We start from the raw sequence: 14,503 nt of genomic DNA, 5'->3' as shown, positions 1-14,503 counted from the left end.
ATATAAGTGAGATAGACATGAAGATTTTGAAACTACTTATTTAATGTTGTTTGTGTTGGTTAAAGAAAATTCAGAGTTGTCATATTCTGCTGCTTAAAATGCTGTCCTCCCAAAGGACATTACCTATTAATTTTTTGTTATGAAACTTTACCAAAGAAATACTTCAGTGATTGGTTTCTGCCAATATCATCTGGACACATTATGGCAAGATGGCATGATACAATATAAGGAATTTATATTTTCACTTTATGTTCTGCCACTTGAAAATATACACACTAAAATATATTATGCCCAAGTGTGACATGTCTGGGTTCTATTTTGGGGACTAGAATTCTGGAGGCATCTAGAAAATATGTAGAAACATTTTGGTTTCCCAATAACTAGAGTGAAGACTATAATATTTAGGGGTGAGGGGAGAGGCAGGGCACTCTGTATGAATAGTTGTTGCATTCTTTGATGCACTATATGGCAGGAAACAGCGGAGTAGTATTTTTGTCTTCTAGTGTGGTTATGTCCAATCATTTAAGTAATGACATACATTTTATTTGAAATATTTCTTTAGCTCTTTTTGACATTAAGGTTAGGAACTTTATTAATTGCTTTAAAAATTATGTTTGTTGATACAATGAATAAACTTTGTTTCATTAGAATGGAGGTCTTACAAAATAGTTGTTATGTTTGGGGACTAGTAGGGTTGGGGAACTTCTGTTCCATAAACATGACTCAGTATATGGGCAAAGAGAGGCACAGGAAACCAAGGGCTGTGGGGGAATGAGCTCCACAAAACCACTGAGTTTCAACAGACCTATATTCTGTGGTTGCTACATCATGTTCCTGGGAGCAGCTACATCTGGGAGCTCTTAGGAGACAAATACCTAATCTTAAGGATAACCAAATTATATGATGGCTGCTAACAACATAATTACATAGAGAACACTAAATTTATAAGTAAAAAATGATTACCAAAAGATTTAAGAAGTGATAGTAATTAGCCATAAACAAAAGAGAGAAGAACCTTTATCAATGGAAAATGACAAGAAATAGAAAATGTAGAATGGTAACTAGGATGTGAGTGCCTAAAGGTCAGCAAACACAGCGTATTCATCTTTGTAACCCCTAGGACTGTACTTAATACCCAGTATGACAAGTACTTATCAAAATAAGATATTGAAATAAATATGGGAAATAAAGAATTAACAAAATGGTTATATATATATATATATATTTTTAATATAATATAATATAATACTGGGTATAATATAATATAATACTGGGTTTTATATTAATTTTTGCTCCAAAAGACGCATTAGAGCTGATGGTCTGGCTAGGTCTTATTTTTTCAGGGAAACACGATATATATATATATATATATATATATATATATATATATATATATATATATATATAATCTCGACAATTATAAAGGATCCTGGATAAGGACTACCAATTATCCTGATTTTTTTTTTTTTTTTAAGTAAATGACCATAGACACAGAACATTTTGATGGTTGCCAATGGGAGAGGGTTTGGAGAGATGGGTGAAAAAGGGGAAAGGATTGAGATATACAAATTACTAATTATAAAAACCATCATAGGAATGGAAAGTACAGCATAGGGAATATAGTCAATAATACTGTAATAAATGTGTATGATGTTAGATGGGTGGGTACTAGACTAATTGGGGTGATCACTTCATAAGGTATATAAATGTCTAATCATTATAGTGTACACGTGATACTAGTATTATATTGTATGTCAATGACAATTGAAAAATAAATAGTGTTAAAAAAAAAAAGAAAGTAACAGACCTGATTTCTTTAAGACTCCTTCCTAACTCACTCTTTTAGTTGAATTGCAAGTGAGTCTTGTTCAGTGCCACCGCCAACCCACCTTTTTATTTTGGACTAATCAGATTTTTCTGCCTCCGTGTAGTAAGTAGTCATGTATATTTGATCACTACACCTAGGTCTCTATCACTGATACATCCTCTTTGGGAGAAACAAGAGACATCACATACTAAGTCATCCCAGATAAAGACTGAATTACTTTACATCTCAGGGGACATTTGAAACTGGAGTCTCCTATCCTGAGGTGCCTTTACTTCCTGCAGAAAAGTTAATTTAGGTAATTTTCCATTACCCTGCATGTGAGCATCTGTTCTTGTGAATGAATGTATCCAAATAAAAGCACGATGCAAATGTGGGGCAAATCAGTCCTCTGAGAGAGTTACTCAATTGAGGCTCCAGAGATCTCAGAGCCTCCTGGAACATTGGCCTATCAAGGTTTAAGAACGTGTATCTTAAAATGATATTTAACAAGTAAAGTTTAGATTTTATTACTCCTATGACACTAAATTTTAGTAAGTCTAGCATAATTACGATTTTACTACATATTTATTTCAAAGAAGTCTTTATTTAGAAAAAGAAAAATGGAGAGAAGTCAGTCAAGTTTAAGGTAACAGCAAAAATCATTTTAGCAATATTTTGGTAAATAAATATCATAATAGATTAGGGAGATGAGCACATCACTGGTTATTTGGTCAATTCTAAAACTGAATTCCTCTGAAACTAGAAAAGAAGTAAGCCATAGTTTAGAAACATGAAATATCTTCTATTTTTCTCTGCTACATTTTACTTTAGATGGCTGTATATGTCATAGGGAAATTTGACTTTCTTTTTTATGGCTTGTAAAACAATTATTATACTGAGAGAAAAACTGAAATTTTGCTTCACAAAATTTCCATGTGGTTTTAACACTGATTCCCAAAACCGTATGTTCTTTATCAATAAACAGGATATATAGTTTAGACATTTCACAGCAATGTTTCACAGACAGCATTATACTGAACACTGAAAAAGATATCTATGAAAACATCTGGTAAACAGAAGTCAAACTGAATTTAACTGTTGATGTGCATATTTTTCTAACTTTTTTCAACTTGGTTATATATCTTAGAAGAGATGTAACTTTTTTTTTTTCAGGAGAGATTTGAAATACTAGTGTACTTTATGTACAAGTATGCTCCTATGATTCATTTTGCCATTCTGCAAAGCATTGTGTGAATTTTTCAAATGGCTTCTTTAAACTGATTTTTTTTTTTTCTTTTAAAGGTTTTCTTAGCAGTGAGTTTAAAAACTCTCCACATTCGCCTCTGCCAACTGGCTTATCTAATGAATTCCAATTTACTCCTGTGGCTACTCATGCTTTCTTCTACTATGATTAATTTTTGACACATTTTGTTTTTAAAGAATAAAAGGCACAGTTTTCACAACTTCTAGGAATGCTGCGCTGTTCAATGTGAGAATGTCTGAAGAATTTTGAAACCAGAGGCTGTTGGTGATTCACAAAAGTATATCATAAACCAAAACGATTTAGAACTGATTGCAGCTCAGAAAATGTGATACAACCACTATGTTCTTAAAGATACAGTAGTACCTCGGTTTTCGAACATCTCTGTTGACGAACATTTAGGTTTATGAATGCCGTAAACCGGAATAAATGTTTTGGTTTTCGAACACGACTCAGAAGTGGAATATGTCACACAGCTTCCCCTGAGTGCAAGATACTGAGGCCTAGCTGTCGGCTGTTTTCGAATGTTTCAGAGCTCGTGGACTACGTTTGAAAACCGAGGTACCACTGTATTTCAAAGCAAACTAAAGTATTTTTAAGCTTTCCCTAAGAGGTAGCCTTCGATGAAAGAGCTTGAGTGTTTGTTAATTTTTTTTCATCAACTTGACACAAAATGTACCACATAAATTGAACATGTTCATGTGATCATCTCTTTGTTCTTTATAGACAGTTTTAAAACAAAATCAGTGGTATCATTATGTAAATCATTTAAGAGTAAAACATAGGTGTTAGCCATTTTTGCCCATTAGATAAGCAAAATCTTAAAAGACTGGTATCAATTAGTAGTGATAAGAGTATGGAGAAACAAGCATTCTAATATACTATTTGAAATGTAAATTTGTACAACTGTTTTTGAGTGTAATTTGGCTGTAATTCTTTTAAAATACATCCATATCATATGACTTAGAAATACTGCTTTTAGGAACTATTCTATAACACACAATATAAAGATCTTAGCCAAGGATGTTTATTCTATTATTACATTAATTGCAAGACATATGACCAATCTAAGTGCCCATAAATAGAAGAATTAAACATACATTCACACAATGAGATATCTGTATTTTCTAACTTGAAAATACGTCCAAGACATTTTAAGTTAAAAAAATGTAAGCTTCAGGCCACTATTTTAGGATGAGAACAATTTTTTAAAAATCTGTGTATTTTTCTGTCTATAGAACTATAGATATGCTTCCACAATTGCAAAATAACTCTGGAAAGAAATCCTCATCATGTTGGGTAAATATATAAAATTTTGTATTTCAACACATTAGATCAGTGATTTGTTTTATATAATCTGATCCAAAAAGCCTACATAGTTTTCAGACACGAGTATATTTGTTTAGTGGAGGTTATTAGCAAATCCTAAACTATAGCAAATACATAACTAAGACTTTAACTATCGTACTAGAATGAAAAGAAAAGCATATTCTACTTTCGAGAACAAATCTTGGCAGAGTTGCGGAATCGCCATGCAGAGGACGATATCTTGTAATTCAAGACAGATGTGGACACTGACTATTTTTACCCCAAATCTGCTCTGCATGGTAACTACATACAGGTGTCATACCCTCCATTCTACAACTGGCTTCCTTGGAGCTCAGTGTCTAGCTGAGTATTTGGCAAAGAGTAAGCAAGCAGACAATAAACACATTCTGAAAGGAATAGCAGACTTCTGATGTTTAGCTGCTGGTGGAATAGTTAGATGTAGGGAATTAAGCAATGCACAAAGATGAATTCAAGAGATGACTGGTGTTCACCCTGATGATGTGAAATTTATGTTTTTTAAAAACCAGACACCAACAACACTGAGACATGATGTAGTAGGAAAACCTTGAGAAAAGCCCAGATTATAGGAGGTAATATCTTAGCTATATGCTTTTGGACCACTAATTTTCTTTTTACCTTGTCTCTCTACAAAAATTTTATTATTTGCTCTAGTCTTCAGCGTACTGTTAGACCACCAACAATGAATCACATTCACTTCAGCTATCACTCTTAGTAGCGGAACTTGCCCGAAAAACAGTAACTGGCCAAAACAAAGCAAACTTTATAAAGGAGTCAGACCTGAGATGAAGGTTATCAGGGTGAGCAGAGGAAAGTCTCACTATAATAGTACAGTGGAACCCTACCTCTAAAGCATAGCCCAGTTGGATTTTCATCTGGGAAATAACAGCAGCAAACAGACTAAGGATTGGTTTCCTCAAAGTCAAGGGTGGGATTTTAAGAAGACCAGACACAAAATTAGGTGTTATTTGTAAATACAGCAGCAGCCAGCAATTAAAACATTGTCTTACTGAATTTACAATATGGAAGACACACCTGTACACACAAACATCTCTAAGGAAGAGTAGCATTGTTTTAAAAGTACAATTTGTATATTTATTTAAGGATCAGTGATAGCAAACTGTGAACTTCTTTCTGCTACTACCAGGGACATATAAGGGGTATATAAGATACCACAAGAATCACTTTATCACCTCCACTATCATATTTACAAACATGAATTTCTGCATTGCCTTAAACAATGAAGTGGAAATAGTAATTTCTTTACCAGTAAATTCTGCAGGAGCTCTTGAAAGAGTAAAAAACTGTAAGAAGTGTACAAGATTCGAAATTTTGAAGCTAGGTTGTGATCCATGTCAAGAATAGGATGTGACAAATCTAGAACTATTTAGATGTTTGGGTGATAGCATTCACCTTTTGTCTTTAAAATAAAAACACACTAAACTATACATGTGCTCAGTTATGTGGCATTTTTTTATATCTCATTTTCACAAAATCCCAGAAATTTTTATTTTAAAATAAACTGGAATTTTCCCAACATTTTTATAAATATAAAAGGGAATTCATAATTTACTTGAGAAACCTGATCATAAAAAATACTAATCTAAAAGTTTTAAAGGCAAAACAAATAAAAAAATATGTCATTTATTATCTTTCCTTCTATCAGTAGTGGTCACAGCTCATTCAAGAAAGATCCAATTAACTTTCTACTCTAATGCCAGTTATTAAATCAGAGAGATAATCTTTAAAGTAATCCACATTTCATTAAAAACTGAATAGAATGCATAATTTCAGGCACTAGATGGATAGGGAATAAAGAATACTTGGTCTATTATGGAGTAATAATCATAAACCAATGTTCTATAACACTCTGCAAATGTGTTTCACTGAGGCCAAACTGGATTTTAATCTTTTATCCCTACAATAAGATAAATATAGAAAAAAGAGAGGCAGAGCACATAATACTGTAATATTGAAATAAAACAAAAGTAATCTTTTGATGTGACGATTCAGTCTAAAAACCTGTTTTTAACTGCGAACAACAAAAGTACTTTTAAGTTTTCTGTAATTTAGCATTTACTTTCTTCAAAATCAAAGGATTAAAACAGGGAAATCTCACTGCCAGTATATAAAGACAATAATAATATTAGTATCAACAAACAGCATACATATATACCCATGTGAGTATGTATGTATCTACATATGTACTTGTGGGTGTGTATGAGTTTGGAAAAGCTGCACCTGCTTAGAAACACTGCTTAGAAACCTCCTCACCCACATATCCAAGTTCATCATTTACATTTTGCTTCCCCCATAACTGTGGGACACAACTCAGCTAATTTTCTGCCACGTAACAAAAATCCCTTTCCTTCAGTTTCCAATAACCTGTTCCTCATTTTCTTCTGAGCCCTTGCTAGTAGAGACTTTAACATTCATATTTCTACTAATAGTCCGTTAAAGGCAATTTAGGCTTTTTGTATTATGCTTCTAATAATTCTTTGAAGCCTCTGCCCACTGTCCAATTCCACAGGCCCTTCCATATTTTTAGGTATTGGTTACAGCAGGACCCTACTTCCAGGTGCCAAAATCTCTATTCGTTAATTTTTATACTATAACAAATTAGCACATATTAGTGGATTAAAACAACGTAAATTTATTATCTTGCAGTTCTAGAGGTCAGAAGTCCTAACTGAATCTTTTGTGACTACAATTAAGATGTTTGCAGGCTTGTGTTCTTTCTGGAGGCTCAAGGGGGAAAATCATTTCTTTGTCCTTCCAAGCTTCCTGGGACCACCTGCATTCCTTGGCTCACAGCCCCCGTGTCTTTCTGCAAAGCACATCATCACTCCAATCTTTGCTCTGTCCTCCCATCTGTTCTCTGACTCCCACTTGCCACTTATAAGGCCTGCTATGATTATACTGAGCCCACCTGTATAATTCAGGATAATGGTCCCATCTCAAGATCTTTAGCAGATCTGCCATGTCTCTTCTGCCATGCAAAGTAACATATTTACAGAGTCTAAGGATTAGAATATGGTCATCTTGAGGGAAGGGGAGATTATTCACCTACAACAGAGCTCTGTTTCATTACGTATTTAATATAATATGATTCCCTAGAAATGTTAACAAGGCTCAGTTTTGATCGACAGTGTAAAAAAGCGATTTTGGGGAGAGAGAATCCTATCACCACGAGTTCTGCCATCTTTGCTCTGTAAGATAATGTTATTTCTGACCCTTGCTCCTAAATGTCTATGAAATGTCATATAAGTAGTGGAGTTATTCATTCTCATTCATCTCTGAAGGCATTATTCCTAGAAATAAAGGCAATGATTTAGACTTGATATTATTTGATATTATCTGAATTAACTCTAAGTTATAAAATTCTCCCTGATACGTAATTGGCATCCTCAGTTTGATGCTATCATTATGTGATACACTAACCACCAAATAAAAATCTTAGGATTGGTCTTTAATCACATTAGAGAAATGATTACTATGTGGACTTCTGGTAATCGTATTATCTCTGTTGACATGATGATGGGGATTGAACATATATTAGTGTATAAATTGGTGATTCCAGACAGGCAGTGTAGAATAAGTGCGGTATATTAAAAAAAGTATAGGGAACTTATTTCTGGTTCTATACTTTCAACAGTCTCTACTACTTTGGAAAAATCACATCATCAATGAATATCAGCTTTCTCATCCATAAAACGCAAAGGTACTAAACTTTTAGCATAAAATCATTTTATAAAAGAAATACTAAATAAAATATAAATATTTTATTAATATAAGTTTATAAGTTCAAATTTACTTATTACCAATATAATTTCAATTACTTATAAAGTCAATCCATGAAAACGTAAGAGCTGTTCAGTGGTAGATTTGAAAATCAAGGATTATGAGTGGTAGCTGCAGTATTTAGGAACATATTTATTTGAATATTCTTTTGGCTGAACATTATCAATACATACAATCTCAAATGACACTATCAATTTAGGAGCTCACTTTGCAATTTCTCGATATACTTAAAAACAGAGGTGGAAGGAGAAATTTTATTTTTATATATTTTCAGAAATAAAGAAACAATGGAAAACTTAAGGGAAGATATTGAATATTCTGTTTATAACAGGTTTGTGGATGTAACCATTGTTTTAAATTTAAAAAATAAATTATTACAGAAGTAAATGCTCAACCCTCAAAGTGTCTGCAAATAAACTAATGGTATCATTGTAATACATTGTAGCATCATTGCTAAAAAATAAAAATAAAATAAAGATAACAATAAGTAAATAAATTTCAATTGACTTCCTACAACAGAGTTTGGAATTCATCACTTGCCAGAAATTTCCAATCAGTAGGTTTGCCATTTTTGAAAACTCCCTATTACATTAGTAGAATACTTGTATGGTACACACAATTACATTACACACAAATTTTTTATTGTATTTTTTTCTAGCCTTTAATTTTTCTCAGGTCTTTGTACGTGTCATGAATTGGACCATTAGCTTCTCAGTGTCAAGGGCTCCTATGTGTCATTTGCTCCCTCTACTTATAGTAATGTAAATACTCTCTCAACAGGACCCGTGAGGACAGGACATTCTGGACATCACTCATTCACAGGGTCACCAGGAGTCAGCTGACTTGGTGACAAATAACACACAACTACTCTCTACTCAGGCCATTGAAAAGAAGAATAATTCCGGACAGCGATAACAATCTTCCATTCATTTTTCCATTCTAAAGAGGTTGACTGCATTTATATTAAACATCAGTCGCGGAAAACAAAGATAAACACATTGTCACCCTTACCCTTATAAACCTTATAGTCCATTCAGACAGCTCTTGATCCTAAGAAATTTCTGAATAATAAATAATTTATACAGTCATTAGCCTTTGAATCCACTGTAGAAATGTTATGTTTTTATTCTATTCTAGTTTTTCAAAAGCAAAGGAATATTTTAGTTTTGCAAACCTGTTTTACATTAGTAGAATACTAATGTAAAGAATTGACCAGTTGTTAAATTTTCAGTATAACATAGTATAATAGAGAAATAACTTTCTCCATATTAAAAAAAAAAAAAAAAATTAGTGATGAAGGCCTTTGACAGAGAAACATGAAATACTGGTGCTTAAGAGAGGCTAGTTCTAAGACATGAACCACTGATTTAAGCGTTATTAAAATTGTACTTGTTTCTCGGCTTGGTTTCATGTAGGTATGCTTTCATTTTCCTCCGTTCAAGAAAAATGAAACCCCAAATTCGATACATTTTTTATAAGTAGGACACAGATCCACAGGCAGAAAGAATGAGGAACACTAGTTCCCTTGCAACGGAAAGGAGTGCGAGCACCAGCAAGAGCACTTCAGCATTTAGAGGAAAAAACAGTCAAGTTTACTCATTGATTACAATTTTTCAGAAGGGATGGCAGCTTCCTCAAAGCTGATTTCATCCTAGGGACCAAGAAAAGCCACACTTCTGTCCAGAATTTCTAATGGCCAGACTAAACTGTCACAGGTGACCCTAATTTCCATCAACTTAAAAAAATTGTATAAAAAAGAAATCTGAAAATTTCTTTCTGATGCCTTACTATTTCCTTCAATATGTAGCTGGCAAAACATAAAGAATCTTAGCACAATTTAGGAAACTAAGATTGGGATTTTAGACTGTGAAATCCATTTAAATATGTTTTTTACTTGAGACCTCAACCCTACTTTCAAACCAACCTCCACTGCAATTGTAAGCTCCCTAAGGAATAAAGAACAAGAGTGCAATTTAAGAGCCGAAATTCTTGAGTTGTACTGAAGTTCAAGTTCATCTGTGGTAAATACGGTGGGAATGAATTCAAATAGCTTCTACACACATGGTACAACCAAATGGAGCTTCCATGGTTTTACTGTAACTTCTTGATGGACTAAGTGTTCTTTTTCTCTTCCCGTTTGTTATTTTTGAACATCTGATCACCTAAATAGACACTTTTAGCTATCTGACACTCAGAGTAAAAAGGCACCAATGAAAGATTTGACAAAAGCAACATGAGACAAAAGTAAGATTAACAGAAAATGCTAAACAAACTAACACAAAACAAACAAAAACAAACTAAAAAACCCTACTCATTATCCAGTATTTAGGGAATAGACAGCAAAGAAGGGAAGAAAGAAGAAAGAAAATAAATAAAACATTACCAGTGTTTGTATGTTTTATCATATAGTCTAGATACAATATTCCATGCACACCTACTTGTCTGTGACAAGTTCGCTTTTCTTAATATTGGAATACATGTTTAAAATGCCTGTTAGCACTGAAGTCAAGATACAGGGGTTGGGGAGGACCTATATCATTGTTTAATGTGATATTCTGAATTAATAATGATCTGATTAGGCCATTCCCTATAAAATAATTCTCCAGTGTTACAGACATCTTTCACAATCACATATCAACTTTGGGTTTATTAAAACAATAAAAAACTTATATTAAATAAATGGGTGAATGCAGATATGCATGCCTTAGGGTTTGGAATTTCCTTTGTTCCATGACTTCTAGGGTAACTATCTAGCTTCCTCCTTTCCAGGTCTCTTGGAGCCCAGTGCGGATAAATTCCACCAGAGTTCCTATGCCAATGCAGCAAATATGTTCTTGGTATTCTAAACTGACACCTAACAAGTTCCCTATTTCAAAAATGTGATTGGTGACACTTAGGTTATATGGATTTTAAGTGCTTTCTTGCAATCATTCATGGAAATAACTGGTCCTTTACACCTCATATTGGAACCAAACCATTACCATTTTTTAATTTTTATTCCTACGGTGGGGGAATCTATCATTAATTCAGATGTCATCTGTAGGTAACACATTACCCACTAGTAGTGGTTTTCATAATAAGGAAGGACATTTATTTTATCAATCACAAATATTTGCAGTTAAGGAGTCCCAGTGATGGGTAGCTCAGCTCAGAGTTTTTTCAGCTCCAAGTTGGCTCTTTATTTCCTGTGACTTTCTCCTCGTTATAGCCCATTTGACTCTCAACCTCTAAATGTCATTCTTACAAAACAATGCCCAAGATAAGAAGGATGGGTTGGGGATTGTCCTTGCCATCTATTTTTTTATAAATTAGGAACAAACAAATTTCTTAGAAGACGTGACAGAAGAGATATCCTTAGATCTCCCTGACCAAAACTGCATTGCATGCACTTCCCTACACCAGGCATTGACGCTGGTGCATGGGAGTTGTCTAGATCGGTGGTTCTCAAAGTGTGGTCACCAGAGCAGCAGCAGCAGTTACAGCCATAAACTTGTTAGAAATGCACGTGGTTGGACCCCTCCCTAGTCCTACTGATTTAGAAACTCTGGGATTGAGGTCCAACAACGTGTTGTAACGAGCCCTCCGGTGATTCTGACTCAAGCTGGAGTTTGAGAATGGCTAACTAAGATCAGTCAGATTCATTCCCTGGGTCTGAGCCTACCTTCTCTGAGCATTTAAGGATACATTCTCCTCAAGGCCTTTGCATGGATTCCCTCTGCCTTGAATGTTCCTCACCACATGGGTTACTCCCTCATTTCCTTTACCTTACCAGTGAGTACTTCTCCGATAACTATAAATAAAACAGTAAAGCCTTAGTCACATGCCCAGGCATTCCCCATCCGCCCTTACTATTTTATTTCTCTCCAAATAATTTATCACCATCAGACTACCACATATTTATTTGTGTCTGGTATGATTCACTCTAGTGGAATTTAAGTTCCATAGAAACAAGGGTTTTGTTCAATGCATTCACTGTTCTATCCTCTATTCAATGTTCTACCAGAACATTGTCTGGTATATAATAGACATTAAATAAATACTTGATATACGAATGATGAAAATACTGATATCCAAATGAAACTGGAAGAAGTTAAAGAATGGCTAATGGGAAGACAGGCAAGAGTCTGCTGAAGTAAACTATTTACAATTGGAGTATTGGAATAAAATCCATTTATGATGGGAACTTATGTGTTTGTCATAATATAGAATATAGACATATTTCATTCACTTAAAAAAGCCTCCCCTTCATTTTAAATGTTATGTTCAAATAAATTTGCATACATTAAACATTTTTCTGTTCTATCAAATTCTATAGCTTTTATCAATGGATGCCAGATTTTTTTTAATGAACAGATTTGAACAACATAGAAATCTCCTTTAAAATTAAATTTGAAGTAAATAGTTTTCTTCCAAAAAATCCAGAAATTTATATAAGGGGGAAATTGGACACAACCAAAAAGTTTCAATATGTAAGCTACTTATATAAACAGATTGTAATACTTTCAACTTCTCATACTATTGATTTTGTTTTTTACTCTTATTCTAGGGAGTTATTCAATATCTTGATTTCTTATGAATGCCCACTTTATGTTAAGAATAATTTTATATAAATGAGTACATGGTTTCATAAATATTTATGCCTATATATTTATAAAATTTTAAATGACATAATATGCTAAATATTATTGAACAAGATAAATAAAATATCAATTGAAATTCATCTCGTTAGTTTAATATGGATGAAGCATGATTTTTCAGTAAAGTAGTTATGAAAATCCTTGGAGTAAATTTTATCATTGAAATAATTTTTTCAAGAAGAAAATAAAGTTATCACAGTATACATTAGTTATGACACTATGGCACACAACACAAGGCTTTTAGCTACTTATTTATAAATAATTGTGTGTACCAATTTAGAGGACTGTTATAAATTATATGTAAAATGATGGATAGCAAACCAATATCAAATAGTCTATAAAGCATGCAGCTTTCACAGTGCTCCCACTTCACTGTACAAGTGACTTTCCAGTGTTGCCCCCTTTTCCCTTCTTTCCTCCCTCCCTCCCTCCCTCCCTCCCTCCCTTCCTTCCTTCCTTCCTTCCTTCCTTCCTTCCTTCCTTCCTTCCTTCCTTCTTCCCTCCCTCCCTCCCTCCCTCGCTTGCTCTCTCTCTCTCTCTCTCTCTCTCTCTCTCTAATTAGTTTCAGGTGTACAAAGCAACGTAATACCGAAAATAAGACCTAGCCGGACCATCAGGTATAATGAGTTTTTTGAAGCAAAAATTAATAGAAGACCCGGTATCATATCATATCATATCATATCATATCATATCATATCATATCATATCATATCATATCATATCATATCATATCATATCATATATATAGACTGGGTCTTATATTAACTTTTGCTCCAAAAGACACATTAGAGCTGATGGTCTGGCTAGGTCTTATTTACGGGGAAACAGGGTAGTTAGACATTTACACACCTCACAAAATGATAAACACCCCCCTACCGCGACATCTTACATAGCTATTACAATACCATTGACTATATTCCCTATGCTGTACTTTACATCCCATGACTATATTCATATAGTCTGCATGCAGACAGCTTTTCTCTTATTTCTCGTTAGAATATACCAAGTAGCTCTCTCTTCCTTGTTGAAACAATTAATGTCTTAAATAAAGGGTTATAAACATAGTGGATGCTGGAGACTCTCCCACTCTGAGCTCTAAATTCTCATTCAAAGATGAAAATGTTTTCTCCTAAAGAAACTAGACAACAAAGCTATAATATGAAATATAAGAAAGAATTGCCCTGGCCATTAGCGATCATAGATCTAATAATTTAATGGCATCAGTTGGATTAAATAATAATAATAATAACAATAATTATATATATATATATATATATATATATATATATATATATATATACATATATACATATACACACACACACATACTTTTTTTTTTAAAGTAAAGCATCTTCAATGAAACCACACTACTGAGGATGATATGCACCAATCTCCACACCTATGCTCTTACCTACGGACTAGCTTGATTCTATTCATCTTTGGTTGTCTACCATAGGAAGTAATAGAGGTTTTTAGACAAGCAACTTGTTATTTTGAGCTGATATAATTGAGCTTTTCCCAATATGTTGGTTGATCAATGGCACAAGACATTTCAACCCCTCATACTCAATGGCAGAAATAGGCCTTCTAAGGTTTTCTAAATCCTTCCTATTCTCATAACAAGATTCCTCCGGTCAAGTACTGTAGGAT

The 14,503-nt window shown here is 33.6% G+C and overlaps 1 protein-coding gene across 14 annotated transcripts in view; it reads right to left on the bottom strand.

The window, feature by feature from the left end:
* Positions 1-14,503, bottom strand: part of PTPRK (protein tyrosine phosphatase receptor type K) — a 504,015-nt gene that overhangs the window by 67,804 nt on the left and 421,708 nt on the right. The window lies entirely within an intron of this gene.

This window comes from Rhinolophus sinicus, chromosome 2 (genome assembly GCF_057876585.1).
Source record: "Rhinolophus sinicus isolate RSI-liver-muscle chromosome 2, RSI-T2T, whole genome shotgun sequence".
Taxonomy (NCBI): Eukaryota; Metazoa; Chordata; class Mammalia; order Chiroptera; family Rhinolophidae; genus Rhinolophus; species Rhinolophus sinicus.
This window is presented reverse-complemented; position numbering and strand designations above follow the sequence as displayed.